Below are 21,041 nucleotides of genomic sequence, written 5' to 3'. Positions count from 1 at the left end.
AGATGTAGTGGCGGAATATAGGGCGCCGTTTAGTGAAATACACTGCTGTAGTTTTGGCGGCATTGAGGGCCATCTTGTTGGAGCGACACCAGGTGACTGTTGCCTCCACTTGCCTTTGGAGGCGAGCAGTGAGTTGATCAGGATTGCGGCCGGCTGTATAAAGCGCCGTGTCATCGGCGTATTGCGCCAAATGGAAGTGACGGATGACGGGCATGTCATTGACATAGACAATAAACAGAAGAGGGGACAGCACAGAGCCCTGAGGGGTACCCATCAACATGTAGCGTACACTGGAACGCTTTCCCCGCTGAGCAACGAGGAAGGTCTTCTGGTGAAGGAAATCATCCACAACCTTAACGTAGATGTCAGGGATGGGCGTCTGCGCCAGCATCGTATACATTTGGGAGGCACATTAAAAGAAGCAACTAGGAGAACAGATGGAATACTGCGTATAGCTCCAAATAATTTTATTCGAATCTGCTACCACAACTTCAGATTTATACCCAACAGCTAAAAACCCGTGGGGAACTCTTGAACGAACAGAGTAATTTTTCACACTAATTATCTCTAAATTCTTAGCCTCTACCAGTGCATGGAATGCGGCGAGACGAGCCCTACTAGTGTTGAGTTTGACACGACGGAGGATATCTCAGTGTGGCGCTACTTTCGGTCTGGCACTTACGCAGCTCCCTCTGGTATGTTTTACTGGAAAAGAAGACGGGAGACACTTTTAAATGTTTTTACCCGTGTTCCTTTTAATAAAAGACACTGAAGCGCCAAAGAAACTGATATAGGCATGCGTGTTCAAATACAGAGATATGTGAACAGGCAGAATACGGCGCTGCGTTCGGCAACGACTATATGAGACAAGTCAATGGCGCAATTGTTAGACTGGTTACTGCTGCTACAATGGCAGGTCGTCAAGATTTAAGTGAGTTTGAACGTGGTGTTATAGTCGGCGCGCGAGCGATAGTACACAGCATCTCAGAGGTAGCGATGAAGTGGGGATTTTCCCATACGACCATTTCACGAGTGTACTGTGAATATCAGGAATCCGGTAAAACAAATCTGCGACATCGCTGCGGCCGGAAGAAGATCCTGCAAGAACGCGACAAACGACGACTGAAGAGAATCGTTGAACGTAATAGAAGTGCAACCCTTCCGCAAATTTCTGCAGATTTCAACGCTGGGCCATCAACTAGTGTCAGCGTGCGGACCTTTCAACGAAAAATCATCGGTATGGGCTTTCGCAGCCGAAGGCCCACTGGTGTATCCTCGATGACTGCACGACACAAAGCTTTGCTCCTCGACTAGACCCGTCACCACCGACGATGGACTGTTGAAGACTGGAAACGAGTTGCCTGGTCGGACGAGTTTCGTTTCATATTGTATCGAGTGGATGGTCGAATACGGGTATGGAGACTACCTCATGAATCCATGGACCCCGCGTGTCAGCATCTGGCGGAGGCTCTGTAATGGTGTGGGGCGTGTGCAGTTGCAGTGATGTGGGACACCTGAGATGTCTTGATACGACACTGATAGGTGACACGTACGTAAGCATCCTGTCTGAGCACCTGCGTCCATTCATGTTCAGTGTGAATTCCGACGGACTTGGGAAATTCCAACAGGACAATGCGACACCCCACATGATCAGAATTGCTATGGAGTGGCTCCAGGAATACTCTTATGAGTCTAAACACATCCGCTGGTTATAAAACACCCCAGACATGAACATTATTGAGCATACCTGGGATGCCTTGCAACCTGCTGTTCAGAAGAGATCTCCAAACGCTCGTAATCTTACGGATTTATGGAGAGCCCTGCAGGATTCATGGTGTCAGTTCCCTCCAGCACTACTGCAGACATTGGTCGAGTCCTTGTCACGTCGTGCTGCAACACTTCTGCATGCTCGCAGGGGCCCTACACGACATTCGGCAGGTGTACCAGTTTCTTTGGCTCTTCAGTGTATATTTGTCAATCTGCAGAATCCTTACTAATGTTTTTTGATTAATGCTCTGGACTGTTTTATGTATAAATGATTTCACGTTGAGGCGCCCATATGGTGTAACACGCAACGTGTTAGCATGCAAGAGTGGGAGATGAGACGGGCCCGGACAGAAACTGCGCTGCGGATTAACCCATTGACTTGTACAAGCGGCTCATAGCAGGTAGCAGGTTTCAAGTACGTTATTACATTGCCGGCTGTGAGATAGGCCGAGTAGATAGAGCTCCTTCTTAGTGTTTCATCTTTTCTATCAATAGATAGCATGACATGTTGTATATCTTTGGAAAACAGAGAACTCGATCTATTTAGTGCTGTATAATACACTGGATTTCTTCCGATATTTTCCGAGTTATAAGCAATCATATTCAGGTTTTGTTAAGTTTATTCCTCGCAGTCCCATCAAGCAAACTCCGTCCACTTCAACAAAAACTTGTACAACAGCATATTTTCACTCCTCAGCACTTCAGTAAATAGTAAGGATAGATTTATAAAGAATTCCTATCAAAAATTTATATAATTTTGAAAAAGATGTCTAAGACAACATATTCTGATTCTCGTAAATTTAAATAGTAAATATGGGGTTGACTATGGGGAAAAATATTAGGAAGTCAATGGGTTAATGACGGTGGGCTGGTACACGGGCCAGAATGAATGTGGGTTTTTGTCGGTTTCCCACGCTCGTTTCAGCAAATCCTGTTCTGGTCCCCAAATTCTGCCTCAGTGAATACGATATACGATATACAAACAGATAAAAATACGATCACTCACAGAACAAGGTTTACATAATTCGCATTCAAAGGGTGTATACGAGTCTCACTCTTCAGGTCTCCTTGCCAACTGCAGCGTCGGGAATTGTTTTCTGGCACTCAGTTAGATAACTAAATAAAATTTGTCAAATCCTGAAAATGCACACGCTGAACAACGAGGTATAAACGCTAGGAAAAAGAAAGAAGCAATCATTATATCCCTAATCACGTGCAGGGAGCACTGATTTATATTAAAAGCTTCCTACATCAATCAGGTTTCTTTTAGGATTTGATATAAAGTTTACAGTATACTGCTTTTTTTTAGTATCCGACAGTGAAACTGAAAGCTCGACTAATTACTCTGCAGGTGTGAGAATTCGTATATTATACAACGGTTGTATCATAATCAGACAAAATATAGCTCTGTAATACTATAAACGCAGTATTAGAACCAAGCTGTCATTTACTTCTATATTATTTAACATATCTGAAGCTGGACGACACTGCCCAAAACCAGCCGTTTGAAACAACAGAAACAGTGATCAACAGAAAGAAAATAAATCTATTTTCCCTTAATTACTACTTAATTCTTGACAGAGCTAGCATTCCCTCCACAACTGGACATCAGTTTTCAGCAATCATCTTGATTTGAATAAAATACTTTGAATGGCTATAAACTACATAATTATTCCATTTTCTCGTATTACATTTAGACTGTAGGACACGTTTTAGAGCTTTCTGATTGCTGTACGGTGGCTGCGCTCGCATAAAACGTGCTATTTGTTTGTTTGCTAGGATGCTACCTACGCGGGTGGCGTGAATAAATTTCACTGTAATGAGCTCGATTTAAATGGACGTCACGTACAGCAACGTCAAAACCTTCCACAATGCATTTCAAAAGGCAAACATTCACACACAGTGTCAACGGAACGGCACGCTAGCGTCGAGGATTCTCAGTAAGAATGATATTAATGTTGACGAGTTATGATTGCGTCATCTGGTAATATCTGACCTTTTCGCGCTTACGATGCTGCGGTAGTTATGAGTTTCCTTAAACTTCTGCAAACGCACGCATTTATTCCCCCCCGGAACATAGCGACCATTGTAACCGATTATCAGATAAAACTTCCTCAGTTGTGCTTTCATCATGCACCAGGCAAATGAGCTCAGAATAAACGTTACAAATCCAACTCACATCACGTTATCTTTGACTGTGGTACGGAGAGTCACTTTTTACAAAGCAACGTACTGTTACTAGGCCAGTGATTTAAGTTACGACGTTGTAAGCTGACATAGAGATTAAGTGCTGTATTTTCCACAGACCTGATGATTCTCGCATCTGACGACTGAAACCGGTAATAGTGAAATAAATTGTGTGCAACCTATGGCTATTTTATCTGAATACTTCTTAAGCGTTGTTTTATTGTTTGCTTTATTTTCTCAGACTGCAGAGATTTCACGAGGAGTTGACATTTTTTCTACGATTGTTCTCTCACAAGCGAGAGTAAATATATAAGCTTACGTTTTTACGACACGTGGACAAAAAAGTCTACATTGTCGATAAATTAGAAAACAGGCAGACAAAAAGGTGGCTACATGCGCAAGTTCAAGCAACTTGCCAGAGACAGTGTTGCCAAACGTGTTCTTCCTTCGGTTTCCTCGAACCGAACGAGAGAGCGATACAAAAATTGGGCATTGGACGGTAGTAACTATCGAACTCAAGCCAATAGCTCAGCAGTCTCATTCGGTACCACTTGTGCAACGAGTACAACTGATATTCATGGTATGAGCTTGTGTACTGAATTGCCAATGTCCAATTTTTGCATCGCTCTCGTGCTCAGTTCGAGGAAAATAATCGAAGAACACATCTGCCAGCACCATCTCTGGCAGGCTGCTCAAATTTGCGGTCACAACGACCTGATAGGCTTACTTCAGCGCTAATTAAATCGGAACCGCTGCAACGTATCGAGCTTTTTCTTAACACTTATTTCTCAGCACAACCTAACCTGCAGCACAGCCACAAATTTTTCAGACTGTTTCTGACCAGCCTATATTTGGTAAAGGAAACAAAAGAAAAATTCGGAGTAGGTATTAAAATCCATGGAGAAGAAATAAAAACTTTGAGGTTCGCCGATGACATTGTAAATCTGTCAGAAACAACAAAGGACTTGGAAGAGCAGTTGAACGGAATGGACAGTTTCTTGAAACGAGGATATAAGATGAACATCAACAAAAGCAAAACGAGGATAATGGAATGTAGTCGAATTAAGTCGGGTGATACTGAGGGAATTAGATTAGGAAATGAGACACTTAAAGTAGTAAAGGAGTTTTGCTATTTGGGGAGCAAAGTAACTGATGACGGTCGAAGTAGAGAGGATATAAAATGTAGACTGGCAATGGCAAGGAAAGCGTTTCTGAACAAGAGAAATTTGTTAACATCGAGTATTGATTTAAGTGCCAGGAAGTCGTTTCTGAAAGTATTTGTATGGAGTGTAGCCATGTATGGAAGTGAAACATGGACGATAAATAGTTTGGACAAGGAGAGAATAGAAGCTTTCGAAATGTGGTGCTACAGAAGAATGCTGAAGATTAGATGGGTAGATCACATAACTAATGAGGAGGTATTGAATAGAACTGGGGAGAAGAGGAGTTTGTGGCACAACTTGACAAGTAGAAGGGACCGGTTGGTAGGACATGTTCTGAGGCATCAAGGGATCAAAAATTTAGAATTGGAGGGCAGCGTGGAGGGTAAAAATCGTAGAGGGAGACCAGGAGATGAATACATTAAGCATATTCAGAAGGATGTAGGTTGCAGTAAGTACTGGGAGACGAAGAAGCTTGCACAGGATAGAGTAGCATGGAGAGCTGCATCAAACCAGTCTCAGGACTGAAGACCACAACAACAACAACATATTTGGTAAGATAGGCAGTAGTTTCCACATTCAGGAATCGTATTTGAATGCTGGCTGTTTGTGATAAAATCGTCTTATGCCTGATGTAAGAAGAGAAACGTCTACCAGAGCTTTTGAAATGCCGGCAGCAGCAGGAGCGTGGCTAACTGAGACTGCGGTTTCTCGTTCCACGATATTGCTACTAGGATTGGTCATAATACCACGTCTGGCATGCGTGTATGAAAGCTATGGTTTCAGAAGGGTGATACTCAGCGCCATGTAGGATCTCAACTGCCGGTTGCAACTAGCCCCCCGAGAGGACAGACATATTCTTCCCTCTCCCGTGTAGGATCGTCCACCCACGTCGCTCACCTGGAGTCGAATTTTTTTCGCAGCAACATGGTGCCCGACATTATGGTATGGGGAGCCACTGAGTACATAACACGATCAGTCCTGGTTCGGACAGCCGGTAATCTGGCTGTACGCGTTACATTTCCAACGTGTTAAGACCACTGCCTGTGCCCTACCGTCAAAGTATTCATGGCACTATCTTTCAACAAGAAACGGAAGAACACACGTTGGCCGTGCTATCCAGCTCGTTCCACAGATCTCACACGCACTGAGAACATTTTGTTGCCGGTTGCCGATAGGACTCAACCATTCGTCAGGCAACAGGATTGGTGAACTCTGACATAGAGCTGAAGTAGCATGGAATGACGCCACGGTATATGTCATACGATTTCAGTTCGACTTTCTCCCCAGCCGGGTTAGAGCTGTTGTTATTAGTAGAGGTCGCAGCCCTGTGTGCTAAAATTCTCACTCTGAATACACGCATGCCAACGGACTCGCTGCAGTGGTGACATCAGTGCCCTTCATATCACCAAAGTTTTAGTATACGTCCACAACACCTCCAAATTTAATCATGTGTTTTTCCTACTATACTGTAACAATATGTAAAATTTTGTCCTTTGCTGTCCTTCCTGGTGTTGCAGCTTTAATGACCAGGCCAACAGTAAATGTAATATTATATCTGCGTCTTCTTTTCCTGTCCTGAAAGGACGAATGATTATGTCTGAAGCTGATGTTGACCTTTCCTTCCACCCGAGTTATCATAATGTCGATCTCACACGTCCTCTGCTGTGCTAGTAACCGCTTCCCCATGTGTGGTGCCCTCCTAACTTGTTAAAGTGTTGGTGGCGTTATATCTCTATCCCTATTGCTACTTCTGTTTACTAAATCAGATGCTGCTTTGGGTCTGGCATTCCTCACCATATATCCAGTTTCCATATATTCTTGTAGTTGGTCAGTTACAGTCTACAGCAATTATGCCTACTATTTTATATCACATAAGATTTTTTTTTAAACAGTCAGGTTACTCGATGATCAGACATAGTATGTGTACAGTGCAATTTAATAAATCACAGTGTCCTAATTTCTGCTCACGAACTGTCACCGTGCCACGGGTTCTGACAAATCACGTCACTCAGATTTTATAAACTCTACTGCATTTCCAATTCATCGACTTCCTGCATCTGAACAAGGCAACTGTAGCTCTTATGTTAAATGGGTTTCGTAAGGTGCTACAATACTGCCCAGCACCTGGGCAGAAGTTAAATGTCACGTTTTGGTGACGTGTAGCTTCCAGCGTGGCAATATGTTGACCTGGCGCGGAGTGGCGTCGGCACAATGTCCTCGCTAGCTATTGGCTGACAGAATCCTAAAAATATGAGCATGACAAAATCCAGGACCCTGATCATCATCGAGTTTGAGGCCAGGGATGCCATTGTGACTGCTCATTGAGTCTCGCGGCGTCAGCCCAAGCAAGCAGCCGTGCGCTGCATAATGTCAATTAAAATCAATATTTTGGTCAAAATTTATCAAACTGGATGTGTATGAGATGATCAAGAATCAATACGTATCATAAAATGTGGCTAGACACCATTGGGTTACTGTGCCGTGTGACATCAGTGATTGTAAAATGTTTCAATACTGTGCTGCAGCAGGAATTCCAGACAGCAATTTAAGCTGTCATTCTTAAAATTGACTTGACGTTTTCATTACTGAAGTCAAGTTCCTAGCTCTCCAGTGATTGTCACTTAGCAGTTCTTCGACATTTCAACAAGTCAACGCGTCCAGGACTCGGTGTTACCAGCTGCTGAGAAAAACTAAATAATCTGTAGCAGAATCCAGGTAGGAGACCTCTGTAGAAACTTTTGGCGAGGTGTGATGAATCTCCACATCTCTAAACACAACTATCAAGTGTATGGTCGGTTTAGTGCAACACTGGGGCACGTTCATACCAATGTAAGAGGAGTCTTGTACATAGGATCCTGGTGGGAATCATTTTAATGATTTTTAGAGATTTTGGTGATTGTAACAGTGTGGAAAAGTAGGGAAAGTGAACAGTGCAGTTGACATAGTAGTGACTTGGGACGAAATCTGGTAAACAGTGCACACAAGAGAATTCCCTATTGCACTCCCCTCAGATTTAGTCGTAAGAGGGCCCACATAACAGCCCGTCAAAAACTGATCACAGATCAAGCATGAAAACAGGAAAAAGATTTACTGAATTGTAAAAAAAGCAAAATAAAAGCATTGCACGGTCTGAGGAGAACAAGTGCAACACAGAGTAGAATGGCAGAGCCATGGCGTCATGCTTCAGTGGTATCGGTACTTGACCATTAAGCGGGCGAGCTGTGTTCAAAGTTCCCGTCATCCCAGCATTTTTTTTTTTTTTTTTTTTTTTTTTTTTCGCTAGCCGCTGTATTCAAGTCTGTGTTGTGGTGTAATGTCCGTCTGCAAAAGCGAGGTGTAAGGAATGGGCCCATAATGAAAGTTGATTCTGCACAACTACTCTATTAGCAACCGAAAGGAAGTGCCTTTCGAATGGAAACCGCAATCGTTTGATGAAAAGGCGACAGGTCACCCGAATCTTCCAGAAAAAATGAATGAATGCCTGGTGAGTCAGACATGGCACTAGTGACATTACGTGCGTCATATGATACGGATTCTCTTATCGACGCAGCTAACTTGTACGTCTGGTGACAGATTTAGGTGTTCGTATGAATGTGAATGTGATCTCTCCAGAGAAAATGATAAAAACATAATAGTTTATTACATAAGCTGCAACAAATGAACGCAGCAGTTTCACAATCACACAGATTTCCTTGTACTCCGTCCAAACATATGTTTTTAACGTTTTTGAAGTTGCGTTCTGTTTTGGACGTTTTGATTCCTTTGTTGTAACATAGTTCACACCCATTTATTTGTTGTTTTCATTTCTGTGAGACGTCTATGTGGTATCTCATTTGCTCTCATTAATCATCGCATTTACTTGCGACGGAATGTATTCTTACCACACGACTCATATTCTATAACCAATGCATACAATGACTACTGCCAAAACCACAGAAAGGGAACAAACTTTTCAATGACCAGAAGAACAGTTCATAATTTTGTGAAAAAAAATAAAATAAAAATAAATGGCATCGAAGAGTTTTGAACCCTAATCGTCCATCTCAGGTGAAACAGGTCGAAAACGGTATTGGGTCATATTCACATGACGAAGCGTCGAAATTTAACGTGTTCGTAGTTCATAGTTCAGCAATGCCAAAGGTTTCAGAAATGCAAAATAATTCAGAGGTAACGGGAGATCTTTCTCGTGTGCTCTGTTCAAGTACACTCAGAAGACCATAGGTTTGAAATGGAGGCATGAAGTGCACTGTATCACCAGAAAATGTACCAGCTGACAGTGATGGTGAAAATCCTGGAATAATTGCTACTGATGGGGACGATCAAAAACACTACAAAAAAGAGTAACCAAGCAAATAAAGAAGAAGTTAAATGTGTAAATATTAAAACTGACCACACCAAAGACGTGATTCGCTCAGAAATCTTAACCTAATTTAAGAAATATGAATAGAGGCGAAAGCTAGTAATAGAGACAGTATCAGAAGAAGTTGGAAGAGTCAAAGAGTTGCTTGAAGCACAGGGGCCTAAGATAACATGCTTAGAATATAATGTAGTACAAGTAGTGAATGATTTAAAAGGAACTAATGCCATTTATGAAATCGCTCATAAGTAGCAGGACAGCAGCATAGCAAAGGTTAATGTTGATTTGTGGAAGAGAGTAGCAGCAGTTAAAAGGTCATGTAACGTCTGTACCTCTCTGAGAACTGCAAGGAATTCGCGAAAAATTTGAAAGCAGATCTGAGGCAGAATTGGAGGTAGTAGCTTAGTATGATGATCAGGTGGAACCTGTAAAAAAAAGCAGAGATTTGAGGCGTCTCGGAGGACGAAAAATCGAAAGACAGAAACAATATTTACGTTATGTCTGACGGACAGTACTTGAGAGTGTGTACGTTTCACAGTTTCTCCGTTAGGGGGAGCATCCTTCCAGTGTCATACAAACAACAATTTGAAGTAATATTTCCTGAACAGTAGGGTAATAAGAAGGAGATAGAGTCCATAATTAGTAGTCTAGAAGGTGAAGCATTATCTTGGGGATAGCGAACTGAATTGCAATACACCACATACGATCAATTCATAAAAGTATTTAGCAGCGCTCAGATTTCCTTGAGAAGAGATCTTTTCGAAGGTCGCAACTTTTATAGTTGTCGATGTAACCTGTTTAGAGAAGAATTTATATTTGGTCGAACCGCTTAAGGAATTCTACTTAGTTTCAATAATAATGATTAAGTTAACTGTGACAATCGCCAATACAACTGTGCAGGCACTGGATCAGCTAGACTCACTGGTGGGTAATAACGAAAATTTAGAAGGTTCGTGTTGGAATAGATGAAGAGGGAACAGATAGAAAGATGTACCAAGTTGTCATGAAGTACGGGCACCAAGACTTAAATGAAGACATTGGAAACAGACGCACGATGAGAGCGAGAAAAAAGGGCACAATATGACGCTCAGGGTCCGCGTAATTGTTATATCAATCCTCCCAGAAGAGGGAATGAAAAGTATGAACAGGGGGCTTCACCTCAGGGAAACTCTTAGGATGTTCGGATAAAGTCTGATCTAGAACTGTAATTGCTGAGGGACGAAATATCAACTTTACAAGATATGATACCAGGGATATCATTACACTGGCATTGATGGAAGTAGCCCACAGAGCTGAAGCGCTTGAACAAATAATTAGTATTCAGATGTATGATTTGAATGCGATAGCCGTAGTGGATTGCGGCTCGGAGGCGAGTGCCATAGCACAAAACCTGTGTGATAAGCTTAATGTAAATAATGAGATGCCAGTAATACCAGTGTAGGGACTGAGAATAATTACAATGTGTGGAGCTTAAAGCAAGCAAGTAAGAAGACAGATCCTGTTAGACTTCATGATCAATAGAAGGAAATATATGCAATAATGCAATGCAATGTTGGTACCAAACTTCAGTGTTGCGTTGTAATAGATTTTGCCATTGTTCTAATTAATGTTAACAGAGACTAAGTAACTGAGAGACTAAAAAGGAAGGACATTGCGGCAGAAAGGAAAGTAGGATCCAAGTAAAGATAAGATAATGACGATCATTTTCTTGCTGGTATGTATAAAATAAACAATCATGATCAATGACTGCATATCAACATACAGGTAATGGGACAAAGGCTGAGATTAGCAACAAGAAATGTCCAAGGTTGGCTAAAGTAGAAGGGTTGAGTGCTATAGAGGCGATGAAACTAAAAAAAAATATTTTATGCAATAGCAATCAGGCATTTACATCAGAACCAGGTTTGATGAGACATTATTTGTGTAAACTGAAAGTAATGCCACATGATGCTTTTAGAATTACAGCACATCTTATCCTAATTACCAAAACGAAGGTGGTTTACAAAGAGATCAAAAGAATGATAGATTGGGAAGCTGCTAAGAGAGCCCAACGCAGTTGCGTAACTCCCCTTGCTGTGATTTCGGAAAAGAACGGATCAGTATGAATCACACTGTATGTAAGGGCAATTAACAAAAATATAGTGCCCCACGTAGATCATCCAGAGATACCAAACGAACTGGTCCAGAAAGTCAGTGACACACGGGTAAATCTAGTATCAATCAAACCGAGAGCTTCTGACGAGTGACTATAACTGTGGAATGGAGGAAATAAACAACTTTTGTGAATCGAGGGTGAGGAAACCAGTTCAAGGTATTACCATTTTACCTCAAGATATCGACTGCAGCCTTAATTTGCGTGCTAGACACAGTGTTAGGTGAGAAACTGTTGGAGACAATGTACTGATTGCCACTAAAAGGTGGAGTGAACACTATCAGATTTCGAGAGAAGAATTAGTAGCATTTGAAAACAAGGACATTAGAGTGAATTTAGAGAAATCAAAGTATGGTAAAAAAGTAATTAATTTCTTTGGACACATTATTCCAGCTTCAGGAATTAGACCTGACCTTCGAAAAATTGATGCTAGACCCTATTAGTTACTTTCCTAAGTCCAGGAACAGGAAACAAATAAAATGGTTTCTTGTCCTCTGTGGGTACTATCGATAATTTGCGACAAATCCATGCTGAATGCTAAAGCACTGAATCAGTTAACTAAAGAGAATTCTATTTGTGTGGGGACTGATGAATGTAGGAAAGAATTTAAGGAATCTGATCACACACTGATTTACCATAGAACTTTTGGTTAGGGACAGATGCATCAGAATATTGGATTGGTACCACTTTTTTTACAAATTTATATGTCACATGGAGAAAAAACATCACATTTGCCAGTAGAATCGTAAACAAATTGAAACAAAGTACTCGGTGAGAGAGAAAGAAGCATTGGCCATAGTACGGGCTTTCCAAAAATTTAATTTTTACCCTGTGGGGCGAAAACTGTACGCGTACATTCACTATACAGCATTATCCGTCTTGTCAGACTACAAGCAAACACATCTTAAACTGTCAAGAAGGGCATTAGTTCTGCAAGAATACAAATCGAAAGGTGTTTATATACCAGAAGGTGGAAAAGTGGTACCAGATGCCTTGTTCAAAATGGTTCAAATGGGTCTGAGCACTATGGGACTTAACATCTGTGGTCATCAGTCCCCTAGAACTTAGAACTACTTAAACCTAACTAACCTAAGAACATCATGCATATCCGTGCCCGAGGCAGGATTCGAAGCTGCGACCATAGCGGTCACGCGGTTCCAGACTGAAGCGCCTAGAACCGCACGGCCACATCGGCCGGCCAGATGCCTTGTCCCAGGTGTCAGTTGAGTTGAGTGAAATTAATGTGAATGATACAAAACTGCAAGAAATGAAAATTTTGTACATGAGCGGAGTTAAGCTTGAGGACCACAGATTAAAATTAAGTCAAACTATGCGAAGGTAGCAAAATGCCGACAAAAAGCTAAGAATGGTGATACGAGAGTACAGGAAGAAAGTAAAAATAAGAAAATTTTCCTGAGTCAAGTAAATGGAAGTTTTTCTGGTCACGAAATGAGACAGAGAAATTAATCATACACATTCATTTAAGCTACGGACTTTTTGGGGTAAAGAAATGTACTGAGAAATTCAGGGAGTCTTGCATCTTTAACAGCATTGAGTTATGGATAAAGCTCCTATTGACATGTATGGCCCCCTCCCAAAACCACAAGGGGGATATATATATATATATATATATATATATATTTGTAGCTGTAAATACAATCTAAGACATAAAAAATGATGCACCATGAAGGAATTATCCAAATGGGATGGAAGGCAGTAAATTTGGTGTACATGTACAGAGAAACAAATGATTACAATTTCAGAGAAGTAACAGGTATAGTGACAAACAAGAAGAGGTATAGAGACAATCTCTATAAATCAGTTGTCAAACACCTTATTTATCAAACTGATGAGTGTCAAAGAACGGTTTAGAACATGCAGTAAAGAATGAAGGTATAAAGTAAGGAAGAATATAAGCAGCAATCTGTATGCTACGTAATAGTTGTTACTGATACCAAAGATATTTAGTGAGTGACGAATATTCTGCCACTAGAAGGATATTAAGGGTATTAGAATTTAGACGTTATTAAGTGAAGGATAGGTAAATCTGTCACTAAGAGATATTAAGGTTACAATAGTATAAGATACGTAAACCTTCTACTAATAGGTGTTGACAGCATTACGTGGAGAGTAACTGCACAGTAATTACATAAATAGCATAGGCGGATTGTACGTATATGTGAAAGAAGAATAATGAACACAGATTACTGGTTAATGAAGGTCCAACATAGAAAGATGTTTAACTGTTGGTCCCCTGGTATTCATCAAATGTAAAAATTGTTTGAAGATCAAAAGGGTATAAAGAGAAAGAGGTAAGAACTGGGTTTACAGATAATATCATAAAGAACCACCAAAGGAATTATTACTTTTGCAGAGATGCTATGGACATGAATGCACACAGCGTGTACTGAACTGAATGGCGGTAGCTATAATTGTACAAAAAATGAAACAAGTATCCAATGAACAATGGTCTTATTACAGATCTGTTAGATTAAGTGTGCCACGTCTGCATTCTAGAAGGAAACAATAAACCACTCTCTGTATTATAACAACAATTGCATTTAACATGTATGGTAAAAGGAATGTAAGGAATGTAAGGAATTTTGTAAAGGGAAGAAGCAAGCATCCTGCAGAGCGCAGAAGGCAGATGCGAACTGGGAACGCTAATGGCTTGTTGATGGGCGACAAAGTGATCCGACGTGAGGTCGGAAAGTGCGAAAGACCCCAGTCGCACAAAAAGTACAGCAGAAAGACCAAAAGTTGGTCACCGACACCTGGTAATGAAGGTATTCACTTTCAGTGACTCAGATTCAATGAGGTTCAGAGTATCGAAGTATAAAGCTGTGAGCAAGAGAGATGAAATTAATTTTAAGGTGGCGAAAATAAAATAAATGATTAATCAAGGTGAATTTACTTTTGGGTACATAAACGTAACTTGTATCTAATAAATTTTAATATTATCTGTTACATGTAAAACTGTAGCTGAGTCATCAGATGAGACCTGAAGAGAAATGGTAGAACTGCACAGCATCACTGAATGCACACATCAGCACAACGACAACTAGAACTCAACTCTAACAATTCTCCAGAAACTCTCAAAACTAATGTTAATATCTGAAGACACTTCATTAGATGGCAACATGCCTCAACTAAAAGATGTATTCTGTTTTGTGTATAGTATTAAGCTGGTGAAATGATTTGCAGCAAAAAGATGAATGTGTTGAAACAAACCCCATGGACAAAATTTGCGAAGAGGTAGTAACATAAATATCAATTCAAATGATTTAAAAGAGTAGAATTAGTGAAACAACAGTATCTTCAGCAGTAAAAAGACTTAAGTTGAGGAATAAGAATTAATATCATTACCAGATAGGAAAGATTGTAGTTGTGTATCGAAAGAATGGGTTCATTTAAATTTCCAAACTTTTGTTGCCTTTGGGAGTTTCCGATTTTGCGAACGAAGCAAGCGGTGAGAAATGTAACGCTTATGTTAAATGGGTTTCGTAAAGTGGTACAATCCTGTCCAAGAACTTCTGTCTTTGCAGAAGGTTAACGGAACAAAGTCCTCTCTAGCTATTGATTGACAGCACTCCAAACATATATGAGCATAGTAAATGCTCATGCCCCTGACCGGCCGAAGAGTTTGAGGCCAGAAACGCCTTTGCCACTGTTCAGAGAGTATCGTGGCATTTGACCCACGCAAGCAGTCACGTGTCAGTCACGGACCACAAGAAGCGTTGCACTTTGTGTTAATTAGTGTCATTTGAAGACAAAAGGCAACAGGAAATGTTGGGAGAGAGAGCTGACTATTAAATTGGACGCGAAGTGTGATGACTGATGGACGTTGCATATTATGAAGTGCTGTTAGGCACTATTGGATTATTGAACTGTGTGATATTGGTGATCGTAAAATGTTTCAGTACTCTGCCGCGGCAGGTACTGCAGACAGTAATTCAAGCTGACATCCTTAAAATTGACCTGAAGTTTTCATTACTGAAATAAAGTTTCTGATTCTCCTACGGTTTTCACTTAACAGTACTCCACATGTCAATAAGCCCACGAGTCCACGACTTGGTGCTATCATCTGCTGCGAAAGGGACATAATCTGCAGAAGACACCAGTTAGGAGACCTCCATAGATACTATTGGCGAGGTGTGACGGATCTACAGATCTCTAAACCTAACTCTCACGTGTATGGTCGGTTTATTACAAATAGATTCCGCGGGTAGTACTGCAATTGCCAATGTAAGGATAGTATTGTACAATGTGTATTTTTCATGTGTATAGATACGTGGAATAGCATTCTCCTCCTCTAGCAACAACTGTGAACAGCCTGCCTCCATTACGCTCAGGCATTACGTTTTCATTAATATTGTATCAGGATATTTTGACTGAACACTGAACTGTCTCTACAAGGGTATATTGTAATTGAATAGGCGAAACTAAACATAATTTTTTTCTCATAGAATCAGCACTGTTTCAGGGGAACAAAAAACTATTCGTATTAACGACTTGCTGTAACCTGTACAGATAGCTGCTCATGTTAAACCAGCGGCACTGGATCGAGTCTGCCTGGCACATTAAGGACGAGAGTCAGTGTGTCGGCCATCCTGGATGAGGATTTTAGGTGGTTTCCCGCTCCCCACTAGGTGAATACCGGGCTGGTACCTAAACCCCGCCTCAGTTACACGATTCACAAACATTTAGAAAACTTTCGCTCACTTTAACATGAATAACACTGAACGCAGACGGTGGGGTTACACCCATTCCGTCGTCTGACTCCGCGCCAAAGGTACAAAAAAAAGAAGATTAAACACAGCTTGCTATATACCCACAAGATAGAGTGCAAATGGTATGTGTCGTTGAGCATGAAGATTTCATCTTCTCATAGCCATAGTCATTTGGTATTTCTAGAAATTGTCGACTAATAACAACGACACAATCATACGGGTATCTTATCGTTTATGTGAGTGCAAAGATGAATATTTGGCCAACAGAGTCCAGTAAGTTGTGTTGGACAGCGAATGTTTAACAGAAACAAAAGTAATCATAAACAGAAATATCTTCACCTACACCCCTAATACCCCAAAAATGAGAGAACAAGAGTATGATTAAATTATGACCAATGCAAGAACAGAGAAGATAAATTATGACGAAAACAATGCCCTGTTCTATCAGCCCTCGTGATTCTACTACCTTCTAATACCGCCTCTGGCTTTGGTAATGGCCTTATTTCGACGAGAAAGAGAGCTCACAAGTTTCTTCTGGATTGTTACATCAAGCAGAGGCCAGTCATTGAACATTAGCTCTCACAGACGTAATAAATTGGTGGTACGTTGATTGCTGCGTTTCACACACTCCTGTCAACAGACACGTATATTTTCTATGTAAGTAAGACTGGCTGATTTAGCGGGTAGGTGGAGGTGTGACTGAGTGCCTGAGTGTTCATCAAACCAGGAATGTATGCGTAAAGGCCTATGAACACGGTTGTTCTCATTTTGGAAGATAGAAGTGTCCACAATATGCTCATCATGAAGATGTAGAAGAAAGGGCAACACATGGTGAAGAGAATGTTGAATAAACATCTGGTTCAAATTCATGGTAACCTGACTGAAAGAGACCTAGTCGTGGTACGAATCTATAAAAAAATTAAAGAACACCTAGGGTGTGAACTGCACCCTCCACACGCTGTGGGCTAAGCGCCTAATTGCAGACTGTGCCTAGCATCACTTGAAAAACGGCAAAATTGCGACTCATCACACCACATTACACGCCTACAGTCAGCTGTTGGTCAGTTTCTGTGTTGTTCAGCATACCAAAGTCGTGCAACTAGCTTATAAGCCGCTTTGAGGAAAACGTCTTTTGCGAGGTACCCGACTCAGATGTCCATTGCACGCAGCTCCTCTCCCAGTGCTCGTTCGGGAACTATTTGAGGTGAGTCTCCATTCGCTGAACCAGCAATTTATATCGCGTTTGAATCCGATTATAACTGACAAAACGTGATAGACATCTCTAGACCTTGTTCGTGCAGCATTCCCCGTAAACACGATGGACAGTTTGCGCAGTAGACCACCAAAGTGAGTAACTTCATTCACGGCTTGATCATACGCAAGCGAACAAACGATAGCTCTTTTGTGTCATGTCTCCACGTGAACAGCCATTACTGCGCTGATTTCATACAATAGATTATCACAGACACACCAATTCCATCGATTCTACAACATCTACAGCTATCCAAAGCGGCGAGTGTTATATTTTAAAGAGGTGACTAATATTTTGTCCGGTGGGGTGACTGACATTCGAAAACGTCTAGTAAAAAGAATACGCTTTCTTGCCGAATACATGTCCCATTACAGAACAACTGGTAGCACACGGTCTCATATTCTGTAAGGATTGATTGCAGAAAAGTTGTATCTCAGACAAACATAGCAATGAAATATCTAGTAATTTATTTTTTCCGATAGAAATTGCCGTTGAAAGATGCGAGTGGAAAAACAATGGGTTTGTTTCTAAAATTACTTTTTCTGCTGACAGACTCGATTTTCCTATATTTATTTCTTGCACGACGAATTTCCATTTGTGTTGTCGTTTACTCGTCCGTCAGTCTCTTGTTGTCAAATCGGAAACATATTTTCCGCTTATTCAGTCGACAGAATACCGCAATGGCTCCAGTAACAACGAGAGGAATAGCTACAGAAGTTTTGCCAACTGTCGCACTTGTTAGCTACTTGTCGCTACGTCTCCAGGCTGTCACTCCATGCGAGACGAATATTTGATAGTTCATTTTCGTATTCAAACATTGGTACAATTTTTTACCTATAACTACGCTTTGTAGATTTGAACGTTTGGCAAACGTCTCTTCGCTGATATTTCTGAAAGTTTTTGATGAAGCTCCTTGCTGACGTGTTGCTCCACTGCTCCACAACACAAGTTTTCATACTCACTGCAGCGAAATGACCGCAGCAGAAACGTATTTTTCAGTTTAGTGCGTTTGACGGTACGTGCCAATTCATAACATTTCTTTCGAGACGCATACATGTAGCTATAAAAAAAAGTTCATTAATAAAGCGAATAGTTTTCTGAAATTAGTTTGAGACAATTATGAACTTCTGTGAATAATGCTGTCCAGAAGGCTTAATGATTTCTTTCTTACATTATTTATAATATTTTTCCTCTGGGGCCCTCATCAGACCCTGTAACTAAGAAGAAAAGTAATACAAAAAAATGTGATACTATGTATAAACTACCAGTCAAGAACAGTAAGACGTCACCAACGAAGCTTAGACGTTTTGAAACATTTTAATTTTAATTTTAATTTTGGCAGGCGATATTAAATTTCAATGCTTTATCTACTAACGGCGACTGAACACTTGTCAAGTTTACGTCTGTAAGGTTGACTACGTTATTGTATAACTGATTTTCATTGGTCTGTATGACTTTTGGCGTTCCACAATACCGATTTAATAAACTCTGAAATTTAATTTCGTGAATATCTGTAAAGCCATTCTGTTCTTAAGCCAACATTTCCTCAATCTTGTGGGAAACCAATTATACCTACACGAAAAACTTACATAATAACTGCAGCATGTTATATAAACAGAAGAGTAACGCAGATAAATGATACGTGCTTATAAATCAAATATGATGAATTCTCGGTATTTTACTTTTGTAGACTCCACACTTAAGTGTTGCTTTCATTTGAAATACCAACTTTTATATTGTGAAATCGTACCTACTGAGGTCATATTTTGTAATTTAAAATAAGGAATTCTTATTTTACCGCACTCTGTAATTTTACACGTTTATGGCCATAAAAATAAAAGCATTCAATACAAGCGTAGAATTGACTATCAAAATCCCGCCTCAGTATAGGTTTTTTTCCCATAAAACGACACTGACTTTGTTTCAGAAGTTCTGTACTTGGTGGGTTGGATATTATGATTGTTGTCAGATAGCGTATTCGTTATACTTTTAAATTTTTATACTATTTTTTCTTAATTATAGTATCTGATACTTGCAGTAGCTGAAACATGTTGCAAAATAATTTAATAATGTAAACACCATTATTTTGGTTAATTTATTTTATTTGCTCTGAAATGATTAGGGCCATTAGACTCTGCTTTCATCTCACCGGGAAATCTTTCTTTAAATGATATAAATTAATAATTTTGTTTGCGTGTGGGTCCACAGTGTTTAGATATACTTACACATTGCTTGGTAGTAACTAAAAATTCGAAACTGGCCAATAGCAAATAACTTCGAATACTGTACAGCCCATAACGGACATTGTTTTCGTATGAACGATAGTAATTAAGATGCGTGTTATAGGAAGTCTTACATCTAATAATAAAACATATCAAGGAGCACATATGGACTCTAACCATATAATTTATCGGTTGTGAACTGCAGATTAAAAGTCAAGAAATTTCAGAAAAGTTGGAAGTTAAGGAGATGAGACCTGTAGCAACTGAAGAACCGTAAGTGGTTGTATGGTTTCAAAGGGAGAATTAGGCAACGAGTAACTGAAACACTCGAAGAGAATACAACAGAAGACGAATTTGTAGCTTTGAGAGATGAAATACTGATGGCAGCAGGGGATCAAATAGGCAAAAGACGAGGTCCTATAGGAATCCTTTAACACGACCAACGATAAAGAATGTAACTGACGAAAGAGTAAAATAAAAAAATGTTGCCAGTGAAGTGTGCAAAACGGCATACAGAATATAACAAATGAGACTGACAGAAGGTCAAATCGGTGAGCAGGAATGGCTAGATAACAAATGAAAAACTGTAGAAGCATGTATCACTCGAGTAAAGTGAGATTCCACCTGTAGGAAAATTAAACAGACCTTTGGAGGAAAGGTAATCAGCTGTATGACCATCAAGAGCTCAGATAATAAGATAGTAGTAAGCGAAGAAAGGAAAGCTGAAATGTGAACCTAATATACAGAAAGGCTATACAAGAAACATTAGCTTCAAGACAATATTATAGGAAGAGGACAGGGAGGAGATGAATATGAGATGGGAAATATAATATTCCCAGAAGAATATGACTGAAGATATAAGTCGAAACAAGGCTCCTGACATAGACGACGTTCCCTCAGAATTATTAAGATTCTTGAGAGAGCCAGCCATGACAAAAGTATTCCACCGATGTACAAGATGCACGACAAAGGTGAAATATCCTCAGATTTCAAGAATAATGTAACAATCCCATTTCCAAAGAAGGTAGGTGCTAACAAATGTTAATACTACGAAACTATCAGTCTAATAAGACTGCTTTCAAAATACTGAAAAAAACTTTTTACAGAAGACTGGATAAACGAGTACAAACAGATCTCGAGAAGATCAGTTTGGGTTCCGGAGAAAAGAAGGAACACGCAAGAAACATTGATCCTACGACTTACATTAGAAG

At 40.2% G+C, this 21,041-nt stretch overlaps 1 protein-coding gene across 1 annotated transcript in view; it reads right to left on the bottom strand.

Moving 5' to 3' along the window:
- Window positions 1-21,041, bottom strand: part of LOC124555978 (diacylglycerol kinase 1-like) — a 380,703-nt gene that overhangs the window by 139,583 nt on the left and 220,079 nt on the right. The window lies entirely within an intron of this gene.

Source organism: Schistocerca americana, chromosome X (assembly GCF_021461395.2).
Source record: "Schistocerca americana isolate TAMUIC-IGC-003095 chromosome X, iqSchAmer2.1, whole genome shotgun sequence".
NCBI lineage: Eukaryota > Metazoa > Arthropoda > Insecta > Orthoptera > Acrididae > Schistocerca > Schistocerca americana.
This window is presented reverse-complemented; position numbering and strand designations above follow the sequence as displayed.